This window comes from Chionomys nivalis, chromosome 11, assembly GCF_950005125.1.
Source record: "Chionomys nivalis chromosome 11, mChiNiv1.1, whole genome shotgun sequence".
Taxonomy (NCBI): domain Eukaryota; kingdom Metazoa; phylum Chordata; class Mammalia; order Rodentia; family Cricetidae; genus Chionomys; species Chionomys nivalis.
The window spans coordinates 66,301,898-66,311,131 of NC_080096.1; the positions used below are offsets into that span (position 1 = coordinate 66,301,898).

The 9,234-nt window shown below is 39.1% G+C and overlaps 1 non-coding gene across 1 annotated transcript; it reads left to right on the top strand.

Annotated features, from left to right (window-relative positions):
* The first annotated feature begins 3,981 nt into the window (after positions 1-3,981).
* Positions 3,982-4,086, top strand: Trnal-caa (transfer RNA leucine (anticodon CAA)). Its single transcript has 2 exons — positions 3,982-4,019; positions 4,041-4,086. It is a non-coding gene; the product is annotated as a tRNA-Leu (tRNA).
* The last annotated feature ends 5,148 nt before the right edge of the window (positions 4,087-9,234 follow it).

A 9,234-nucleotide genomic window follows, 5' to 3' on the forward strand; every position in this document is an offset into this window, starting at 1 on the left:
CAAGATTCTCATTGTATTTTCCATCTTTGTGCGGCTTTATTTTAACCTCTATTTCATTTATTTTTACTTTTAACTTTTTGAGACAGGTTCTCTGTATATCTTTGATCTGGAATAACTCTGTTGACCAGGCTGTCCTTGAACTCTCAGAGATCCTTTTGTCTCTGCCTCCCAGGCATTGGGATTAAAGGTGTGTGCTACCACACCTTGAAGTCACAGAGGTCAATCTCCCTCTGCCTCCAAAGTGTTGGGATTAAAGGTGTGTACCACCACACCCAACTGCTTCCTTTTCTTCTTTTTTACTTTTAAGAACTTTAACTTTTAGCTTGCATATATTTTTAAACACACTGTAAATCATTTAAAGGTTTTCTTTGTCTTTGAATCTCTCTTTACTGTATATCTCTCTTTTTCTGACCACACGAGCCTTTAAATTACTGATCAATATGGGTAGGATTAAAGCTGTGGCTTTGCCAGATAGATCCAGCCCATTCCTTAGCTTTCCAGCGTCATGGTGGAGGTACCAGCTGTAGCCATGTTTATCACCACAACTCTGTGGCATTTCAAGGTCCCTGCCAGCAAGCAAGCTGCAGCATTATGTCCATAGACAACACTCAAGTCCTCTCTCTGTAGTCAGCCCTCCTGCCTCAAACAGTCATAGTTTGCCCTGGCAGGATGGCCCACAAACCCTGCATTTTAAAACAACTCAGCTTTTTTCCTGCTACAGCTGAAAACAAACAAGCATTCAGTCAGCTTTTATCAATATCATTTAAGTGTTTCATGGCAGGACCTCTTAAGAGCTGCAGGGTTTTTCAGCTAAAGCTGAGTCAGGAAGCCTCACTTAGGTGAGAGCGCTTGCTTGCCTCTAGCAAGCAGAGCAGATCTGAAAAATTGCTGCTACCAAGAAAATATACTTTATTCTTTCCCAAGCCTTCTCGGGCTTTCTGTGGACTCAGTTGTCCACACGTTGGGCAGCCATTCTGTAGAGGGAGCTGCGGGCTGCTTTCCTGCCACCCAGCTCCCGGCCACCTGGCTAGCTTATGCCCCGAAATAATAACACACAAACTGTATTCTTTTAAACACTGATTGGCCCATTAGCTCTAGCCCTTACTGGCTAATTCTCATATCCCGATCAACCCATCTCTAATAATCTGTGTAGCACCAGTCTTACTGGGAAAGATTCAGCATGCCTGACCTGGCGGCTTCCTTCATCACATCTGGCTCTGAGAGGAGCTGCCCTGCATCTAAGCTCACTTCCTCTTCCTCCCAGCATTCTGTTCTGTTCACTCTCCCCACCTATGTTCTAACCTATGAGGGCCAAGCAGTTTCTTTATTAATTAACCAATGACCTTCCTCCATCAAAGAGACAATATTTTGTGTCATTCCTCCTACCCTTCAGCTCTTAGGCTCTTTCTGTACCCTATCTTGTAATGTTGCTTGAGATGTGGAAGAGGATTTGATAAAGATGTCCCATTTTAATCATGAGTGCATACCCTTACTTGTTTTCAACCATTGGATTGGTTAAGATGATTCTCTGCATTGACTGTTGCCTACTGTAAAATGAAGGTCCTCTGCTGAGTGTTATCACTCTAGGCCTAAAAGTAATAATTATAGTGGCAGGAGTGTAGTGTTAATGTGAACAAAATATGCAAGCATGCATAAAATTCTCAATGAAACATGTAAGATATCCTGGAAACAACCGAAGAATGGATAAAAAAATGTGGTACATTTACACAATGGAGTACTACATAGCATAAAAAAAATGACATGTTGAATTTTGCAGGAAAATGGATGGAGCTAGGAAAATTATTTTGAGTGAGGTAACCCAGACACAGAAAGACAATTATTACATGATTATTACATGTACTCACTCATAGGTGCTTTTTAAGCATAAAGCAAAGAAAACCAGCCTACAAACCACAATCCAAGAGAACCTAGTCAACAATGAGGACACTAAGAGAGACTTACATAGATCTAATCTGCATGAGTAAATTTGGAGCATGGGTACCTTGGGGGAGGGTTGAAGCAGGGAGGAGAGAGGCAGGGAAAGAGAACAGAGAAAAATGTAGAGTTCAATAAAAATCAATAAAAAGTTATCATATTAAAACATGCATATTTACCAGACAGTTTGATGGTGTGATAATTAATGTAGTAACAAGAGCAGATCCTCCCTAGAGTCTATGACCTCCTCAAATGTGACCTTGGACCAGGTATAGAGTTCTAGACCTGAATAGCCTCCTGTAGAACAGGCCTCAAATACAATCAGGAGATTATTGGTTACCTAGTAATCACGACACTATTGCCCTCATGGGACTATACACCCTGACAGGCCAGTGTTTCCTCAGGCATTGTTCAGTGCTATTAAGTCTATAGATGTTTTTTCTACTACAGAATTCTGCCTTTTCCATCTGAAAGATAGCTAACATAAAATAAGTTTTCTTTTTAGTTTTTAGTCAGTTGGTTTTTCTACATCGTGTTGTCAATATTCTCCAGTTCAACATAACCTATTATATATATATATCCTGGATTATATACATGCTATATTATTGTACACATATTACACAATTAAACTACAGGGGTACAGGACAGTTGTCTGTATTCTGTCAGTTATATTTTAAATATGTGCTGATTGGCCAGTAACCAGGCAGGAAGTATAGATGGGACAACCAGACAGGAAATAGAGGCGGGGCAATGAGAACAGGAGTATTATGGGAAGAAGGAAGCTTTTTCCGCAGTCCTGTCCAGACACTGAAGAAGCAGGATGTGACCTGTCTTGCTGAAAAAGGTACTGAGCCATGTGGCTAACTTAAATAAGAATAGTGGGTTAATATAAGTTACAAGAGTTAATAAGAAACCTGAGCTAATGGGCCAATCAGTTAAGGATTAATGTAGAATTCTTTGTGGTTTCTTTGGGACTTACTGGCTGAGTGAGCTGGGCAGGACAGAAACCCCAACAAGCAGGCCCTCATGTTACACTACAGTCTAGCAAAATCATTTTTTATTCTAACTCAAAAATATAGGTGTTATTCTTAAAATGTTTCCCGAGGCGGGCTGGCGGAGCCAGCGATAAGTGGTGACAGTTTCCCACCAGCGGGAGGGCATCCACCGTGCGGCCTGTGGTGGCACCCGGCGGGCTCACAGAGCAGCAAGCTCCGGTGGGTCCCGCAGAGTTCCCAATGCCCTGCGGTTGTGAGCAGACCCATGGACACAGAAAGTAGCCATAAAAGCATTTATTAAAAGGGGAGAAAGGGAAGGAGGGGGAGAGAGGGAGGGAGAGAGAGAGAGAGAGAGAGAGAGAGAGAGAGAGAGAGAGAGAGAAAGAGGGGAAGAGAAGAGAGAGCGCGTGGCCACGCTGAAGAAACAGAAAGAGACAAGATGGCGCGGGCAGGTCAGAGGTAATGGGAGTGGGTGTGGCTTGTCCCTTAAAGGGAAAGGAAAGCACAACATTCCCAGGTCTTCCTTATAATAAAAAGCAGGAGACAAGACACCACAGCCCAAAGGAACTGGGGCGGAAGGGAAAGGAAAGCACAACAATAGGTATAAGAACAAAGTAAGGAAATTAATGTAGAAGGCTCTTGGAAATACTTATAAGAAGTTGAAATTATTTAGCCATTTATTAGTTAACTTTAAATTCATCTCATCCAGAAATAATCCTTTCTGGAAAGGGTTATTTAACCTGTTTTATAACCTCTTGAAGTGCATTGCTTATTAGATTAGTACAAACTATCAACACAGTGGTGTGTAATTTTAATCTTATTGGCAGACAACTGCTTACAAGAAAGCAGTAAGGTGGCCGGGCGGTGGTGGCGCACGCCTTTAATCCCAGCACTCGGGAGGCAGAGGCAGGTGGATCTCTGTGAGTTCGAGACCAGCCTGGTCTACAAGAGCTAGTTCCAGGACAGGCTCCAAAACCACAGAGAAACCCTGTCTTGAAAAACAAAAACAAAAACAAAAACAAACAAACAAAAAAAAAGAAAGCAGTAAGGTGTCAGGGTGGCCGAGTGGTCTAAGGCGCCAGACTCAAGCTCAGCTTCCCTGGATGGGGGTTCTGGTCTCCGCATGGAGGCGTGGGTTCGAATCCCAATCTTGACACATCGTCCTTTACTCTTAAAAAAAAAAAAAAAAAGAAAGAAAGAAAGCACTAAAATAGCAAGGGACAAAAGCAAAGTCTAAATACATGCAGTTTTTCTCTTACCAGAGAGTAAAAAATGAAGGATGAGATCCATTAACCCATTAGTTTAATTGTGTGAAAAACAACTAGCTTTTAATACATAAAGCACTTTAATGTAGCCTCTTAAAAACCAGTCCAAGCTGATATAACTATAATAATATAATATATAGCAATAAGGTAACTAAAGCATTCTGAAAAAGTGTAAAATCCTGTGAGTGGAGCTGTTATATATATACACACTGCACACAATCCTACTATTTGACTGAATTTAAATAATATTTGCTTCTTAAGTTCAAATGTGTGGAATTTCATTTGTGTTCATCATTGTGTTGAGATAGGGTATCATGTATAGCCTTGACTGGCATTGAACTCACCCAGATCCACCTGCCTTTGCTGTCTACTGTTGTTAACTAAAGGCATGAGCCCCCTCTCAAGTTGAGATTAAAAAAAAAACACAAAATTATATGTGGTTGCCTTCATTAATACCTTGATTTGACAATATCTGAAGGAAACTTCCTTGACCAAAGCCCCTTAATTTGAGGAAAGTATTCTGAGAGGGAAAAAAAATGGAAGAGGAAATGATATAAAAGCACTAATAATTTAATAAAGTTATGCTAATTGATCATTAGCTAGTAGGAGAAGAGGCCAGACATTATCAGAGGGTGAATGTACTCCTCAAGCAGAAAGTAAAACTGGAAAGAATTTGACTCTCCATCTTTATGGCTAAGAAAGAACAAATACAGAAAGTCTTAATTAACTCCAAGATTGGGATGCAACTGCTGAGTCAACTTCTAGAACTCATCCTATTGTAAAACTAGCATCTAGAAGCCATCTGCATGTAAAAATAACCCTCTTGAATAGATATATCCCTGTGTGTGGGCAGGGTCTAGAATTCATCTCTGTGTAGAATCAGCTTCTAGCATTCATGCTTTAAAAAGATGAGCCTTTAGAATCCATCCTCTTTAAGAACAAAGCCTCCTAGAACCCATCCTTGTGTATCAGAATACTATGGAATCCATCCTCTCACTGAACTAATCTCTAGAGTTCATTTTTGGTAGAAGTAGGTTCTAGAATCCATTCTCTTGTAGAATTAACCACTAAAAGACATCCTGTTAGTATTTAGTTTTATATCCATGGAGAAAATTATGCAGGCTTTTATTCTGAAGAAGACCAGTCAAAGAAAAAGTTCTTTCCAAAAAAAATCATAAGACAATGTTTTACCTAGGACCCTGTATAAGGAATGTACTCCATCATGCTTCTTAAGATTGTTCTATGATAAATGACAAAGTCATTTCTTAGTAGCAATTTCTTTTAACAGTATGCAGCTAAAGCTGAGTGAAATTAGAGGGGGGAAAGGGCCTCAGAAGGGATTGGTTATTCTGTGCAAAACTTAGTAGTTGTGATCAGTTCATACTTTTAGTGTAGCCCATTGTTCCAAATTGAACAATATATAATCAAAGACCTAGAATGCATGTCAGTGGTAGAGAACCTGCCATGTATTAGCACAGCTTTGGGTTTGATACGTGGGCCTGCAAAAAAATCACAAATGCATTCTATAGTTTGTATTTAGAGGAAATAAAATAAAACAGAATATGCTTTTATCAGTATGGAGAAATGGGAGTTTAAGTGGTTTGGGATACAAAATGTGTTTGTTTGTTTGTTTGTTTTCTCTGAATGTCCTTTAAGTATCTCAATTCTCTCCTATTTATTTGTTTTCCTTCACTCCCAACGTTACAGGAAAGACATGAAAAATTCCTCTAAAATAGACAGCAAATTAAGAAAGATTAAATTTCTCATCCAAATATTATTAAGGATGAATTATTTTGAAAGAATTGGTAATATAATTTAAACACTATGTTGGTAATATAGCTTATAGTTCTTCTTGTTATGGTGATAATATATATTTTCTCTTTTAATTCCTAGGCAGTGCAATTCCAAGAACTTTCAAGAAATGGTTTTATTTTATTTTTAACCAGAAATCAAAAGTTAGAATAATAATCTCATACTATGACCACATCCAGCTGATAGCTTTTACAAAAGTTTGTATACTATATCATTTTACTGAAGGAAGAATCTGAAGAAAGTACTTATGTCACTCTGTAATTACCTCTGTTACTTAGCACAGGAAAAAAAAACTGCTTTTGTTCAGTAGGTAGTGTTTTGAAGGCTGGTCTTTGCTCCCCTTTTTACCATTGAATTTTCTACAATAATTACAGAATGTGAGCTGGTTGTGTTTTTCCTTCAACATTTTATCTCTTAGTACCTGTAAAAACATTTCCCACTTTACTAAACACACTCAGGGTCTGTTATATTTGCAATAAAGTCATTCCTCATGCCAGACAAAGCAACACGCAAGAGTGCAGTTATCAAAAACTGTTGTTAAATGCCTACCACAGAGTAGAAGACACCAGATTACAGTTATAGGTACAGGCATAAGAACTACAAAGCTATTTCTGAAAGTATGTAGTTCAATTATTCCTTTCTGGTGGTTCTCACTCATTTTGTAAATGGACAGTTTGGCAACTTTGCAGGACCCAGCAAGTGTGTTTTATATTGAAAATGTATTTAGCAGTCTTTGTGTATTATTAAATAGAGTATTCATAAGCATCATTATTTCTGCTTACAAGTTGTGTTCAGTTATGGTATCACACTGGGCTTTGTTTTTTAACAAAGAAGCTTGGACAATTCTTTAACTTCCCATCTCCACATCTCTTTTAGTGTTTGAGAATGGGAGGAAAGGTAAGCTGGACAAAGTAGAAATTTAAAACAAGGGTAAACATAAGTCACAAAATCCTTGTATGGGTATTTTTAGTAGTAGCTGCTAGTGATAAGTTGTATATTATAAATCAGTAGTAAATCAAAGTTTTAAGATTGAGGTTCTCAAAACATAGTCTCTGATTCAGTATCACATACATAGATAAGACTTCTTAGAAAATTCCAATTCCCAGGCTCTAAGAGATAGAGTCAGAAAGAGGGTCTTCACTATAATCTATAGTAAAACAACTTCTCCAGCATTTGAGAAATACTAATACAGTCGACAGAGTTATGGCAGAGCTCAGATTATCTTTGTAGACTGAAGGCAGCATAAGAAAAGAGAAAGGATAGTCAAGACAGTCATCAGTCTGACTATGGGACAAGGCCAGTTCAGGCACCCTCTCTTCCACTGCCCAGTGTCCTAGCTGGGGTCATCCCCATGGACTCCTGGGAACCCCTCCAGAGCAAAGCCTCTTGCCAACTCCAAAATGGCTCCCTCAATTAAGACTTCTCTTTCCATCCTCCCATACCCGTTCTTCCTCCATCTCAACCATCCCACTCCCCCAAGCTTTCCCCAACCCTCCTGTGTTCCCCCCTCCCTCTCCCCTTCCCTCTTTCCCCCTGCCCCCATGCTCCCAACTTTTGCCTGGCAATCTTTTCTGCTTCCAATTTCCAGGAGGATGTATATATGCTTTTCTTTGGTTTCACCTTATTAATTAGCTTCTCTAGGATCATGAACTATAGGCTCAATATCCTTTGTGGCTAGAATCCACTAATGAGTGAATACATACCATATTCATATTTATATTTTTGGGTGTGGGTTATCTCACTCAGGACAGTGTTTTCTACTTCCATCACCATAGAACCTTCATCCAACAATGGATGGAAATAGAGACAGAGGCCCGCATCGGAGCACTGGACTGAGCTCCCAAGGTCCAGTTGAAGAGTGGAAAGAGGAGAATATGAGAAAGGAAGTCAGGACCACGAGGGGTTGATTCACCCACTGAGACAGCTCACCAACTTCAGATGGACTGGGAATGAATGAGCATGGGGTCAAACTGGAGCCTGTGAATGTGGTTGACAATTGGGGCAGACTGAGGTGCCAATGATATGGCAATGGCATTTGTCTCTACTCCATGTACTGGCTTTTTGGGATCCTATTCTCTTTGGATGCATACCTTCCTCAGTCTGGATGTAGGGGGGAGGGCCTTGGACTTCCTACAGGGCAAGGTGCCTTGCCCTCTCCTAGGACTGGAGGGGGTAGGGGAGAAGAGTGTATGGGAGAGCAGGAGGAAGTGGAAGGAGGGGAGGAAGTGGGAATTTTGATTGGTATTATTTATAATGTAATAAAAAAGAAGAAGTAAAATAAAAAGAGAGAGGGGAACCTTTGAAACAGAATATTCTGAAACATCTCTAGGTGATTCTGATACAGTTTGAGAACTACTGAAAATGTGTTGCTCCTGAGGCTTGTTTATAGATAACTGAGTTTCTGTCTTTTCTAGCTACTGTACTACTGTCTTCTCTCATGGCATTTCTGCCCACCTTCCTGCTTTAAGCTCAACTACATCACAAAGCTTTCTAATACACAAGAGATCTGAGACATTATGACTCTTAGCAACTAGTCCTTCTGGAAATGCCTAATTATCCCTCTTGTTCTCAATGAAATGTGACTTGTTCTGAAGAGACTTTTATAAAAACGGAAACCCCTATCTGTATCCTATCACGTCAACGGTCTCTTCCTTTTGTTACTTATGCACTTTATCCAACTGTACTACAATAGTTAGAGGTTTTTCTTTATACATGGCCCACAGTTTTCAAAAAAATAAAAAGATTATTTTGGTTTGTTAGGATTTATAAATACAACGGTAACAGATATTTATATGTGTCCCAAGTACTTTCTAAGTGGATTATTGATATATTTCTCAAATTATGATTAAAAAATGTCTTTAAAATGTTAGGAGGCATATATATATATATATATATACATGTATACATACACATATTTATTACTGTTCTTAAGCTAATTTTAATGAAGTTGTTCATTTTTTTTTGTAGTTGGACTAATTGACTTCCTAATCTATTTTGGAATTTTTCTATACAACATTACAAACCTTTTCCCACACCTAAATCCATCCCTTCATGATGTTTATTTGTAGAGTATTACTTGTGATACTTTAGTGTAAACATACATATATTTATTTTTATTTGTTCTTTAAGAATTTCATAGTATTCACCTGCCTTCTGCCAAGCCTGAAAGACCTCCCTTTCCCTCCCCGTCCGACTTTGTACCCTCTTTTTGTTGTTGCTCTAAATCA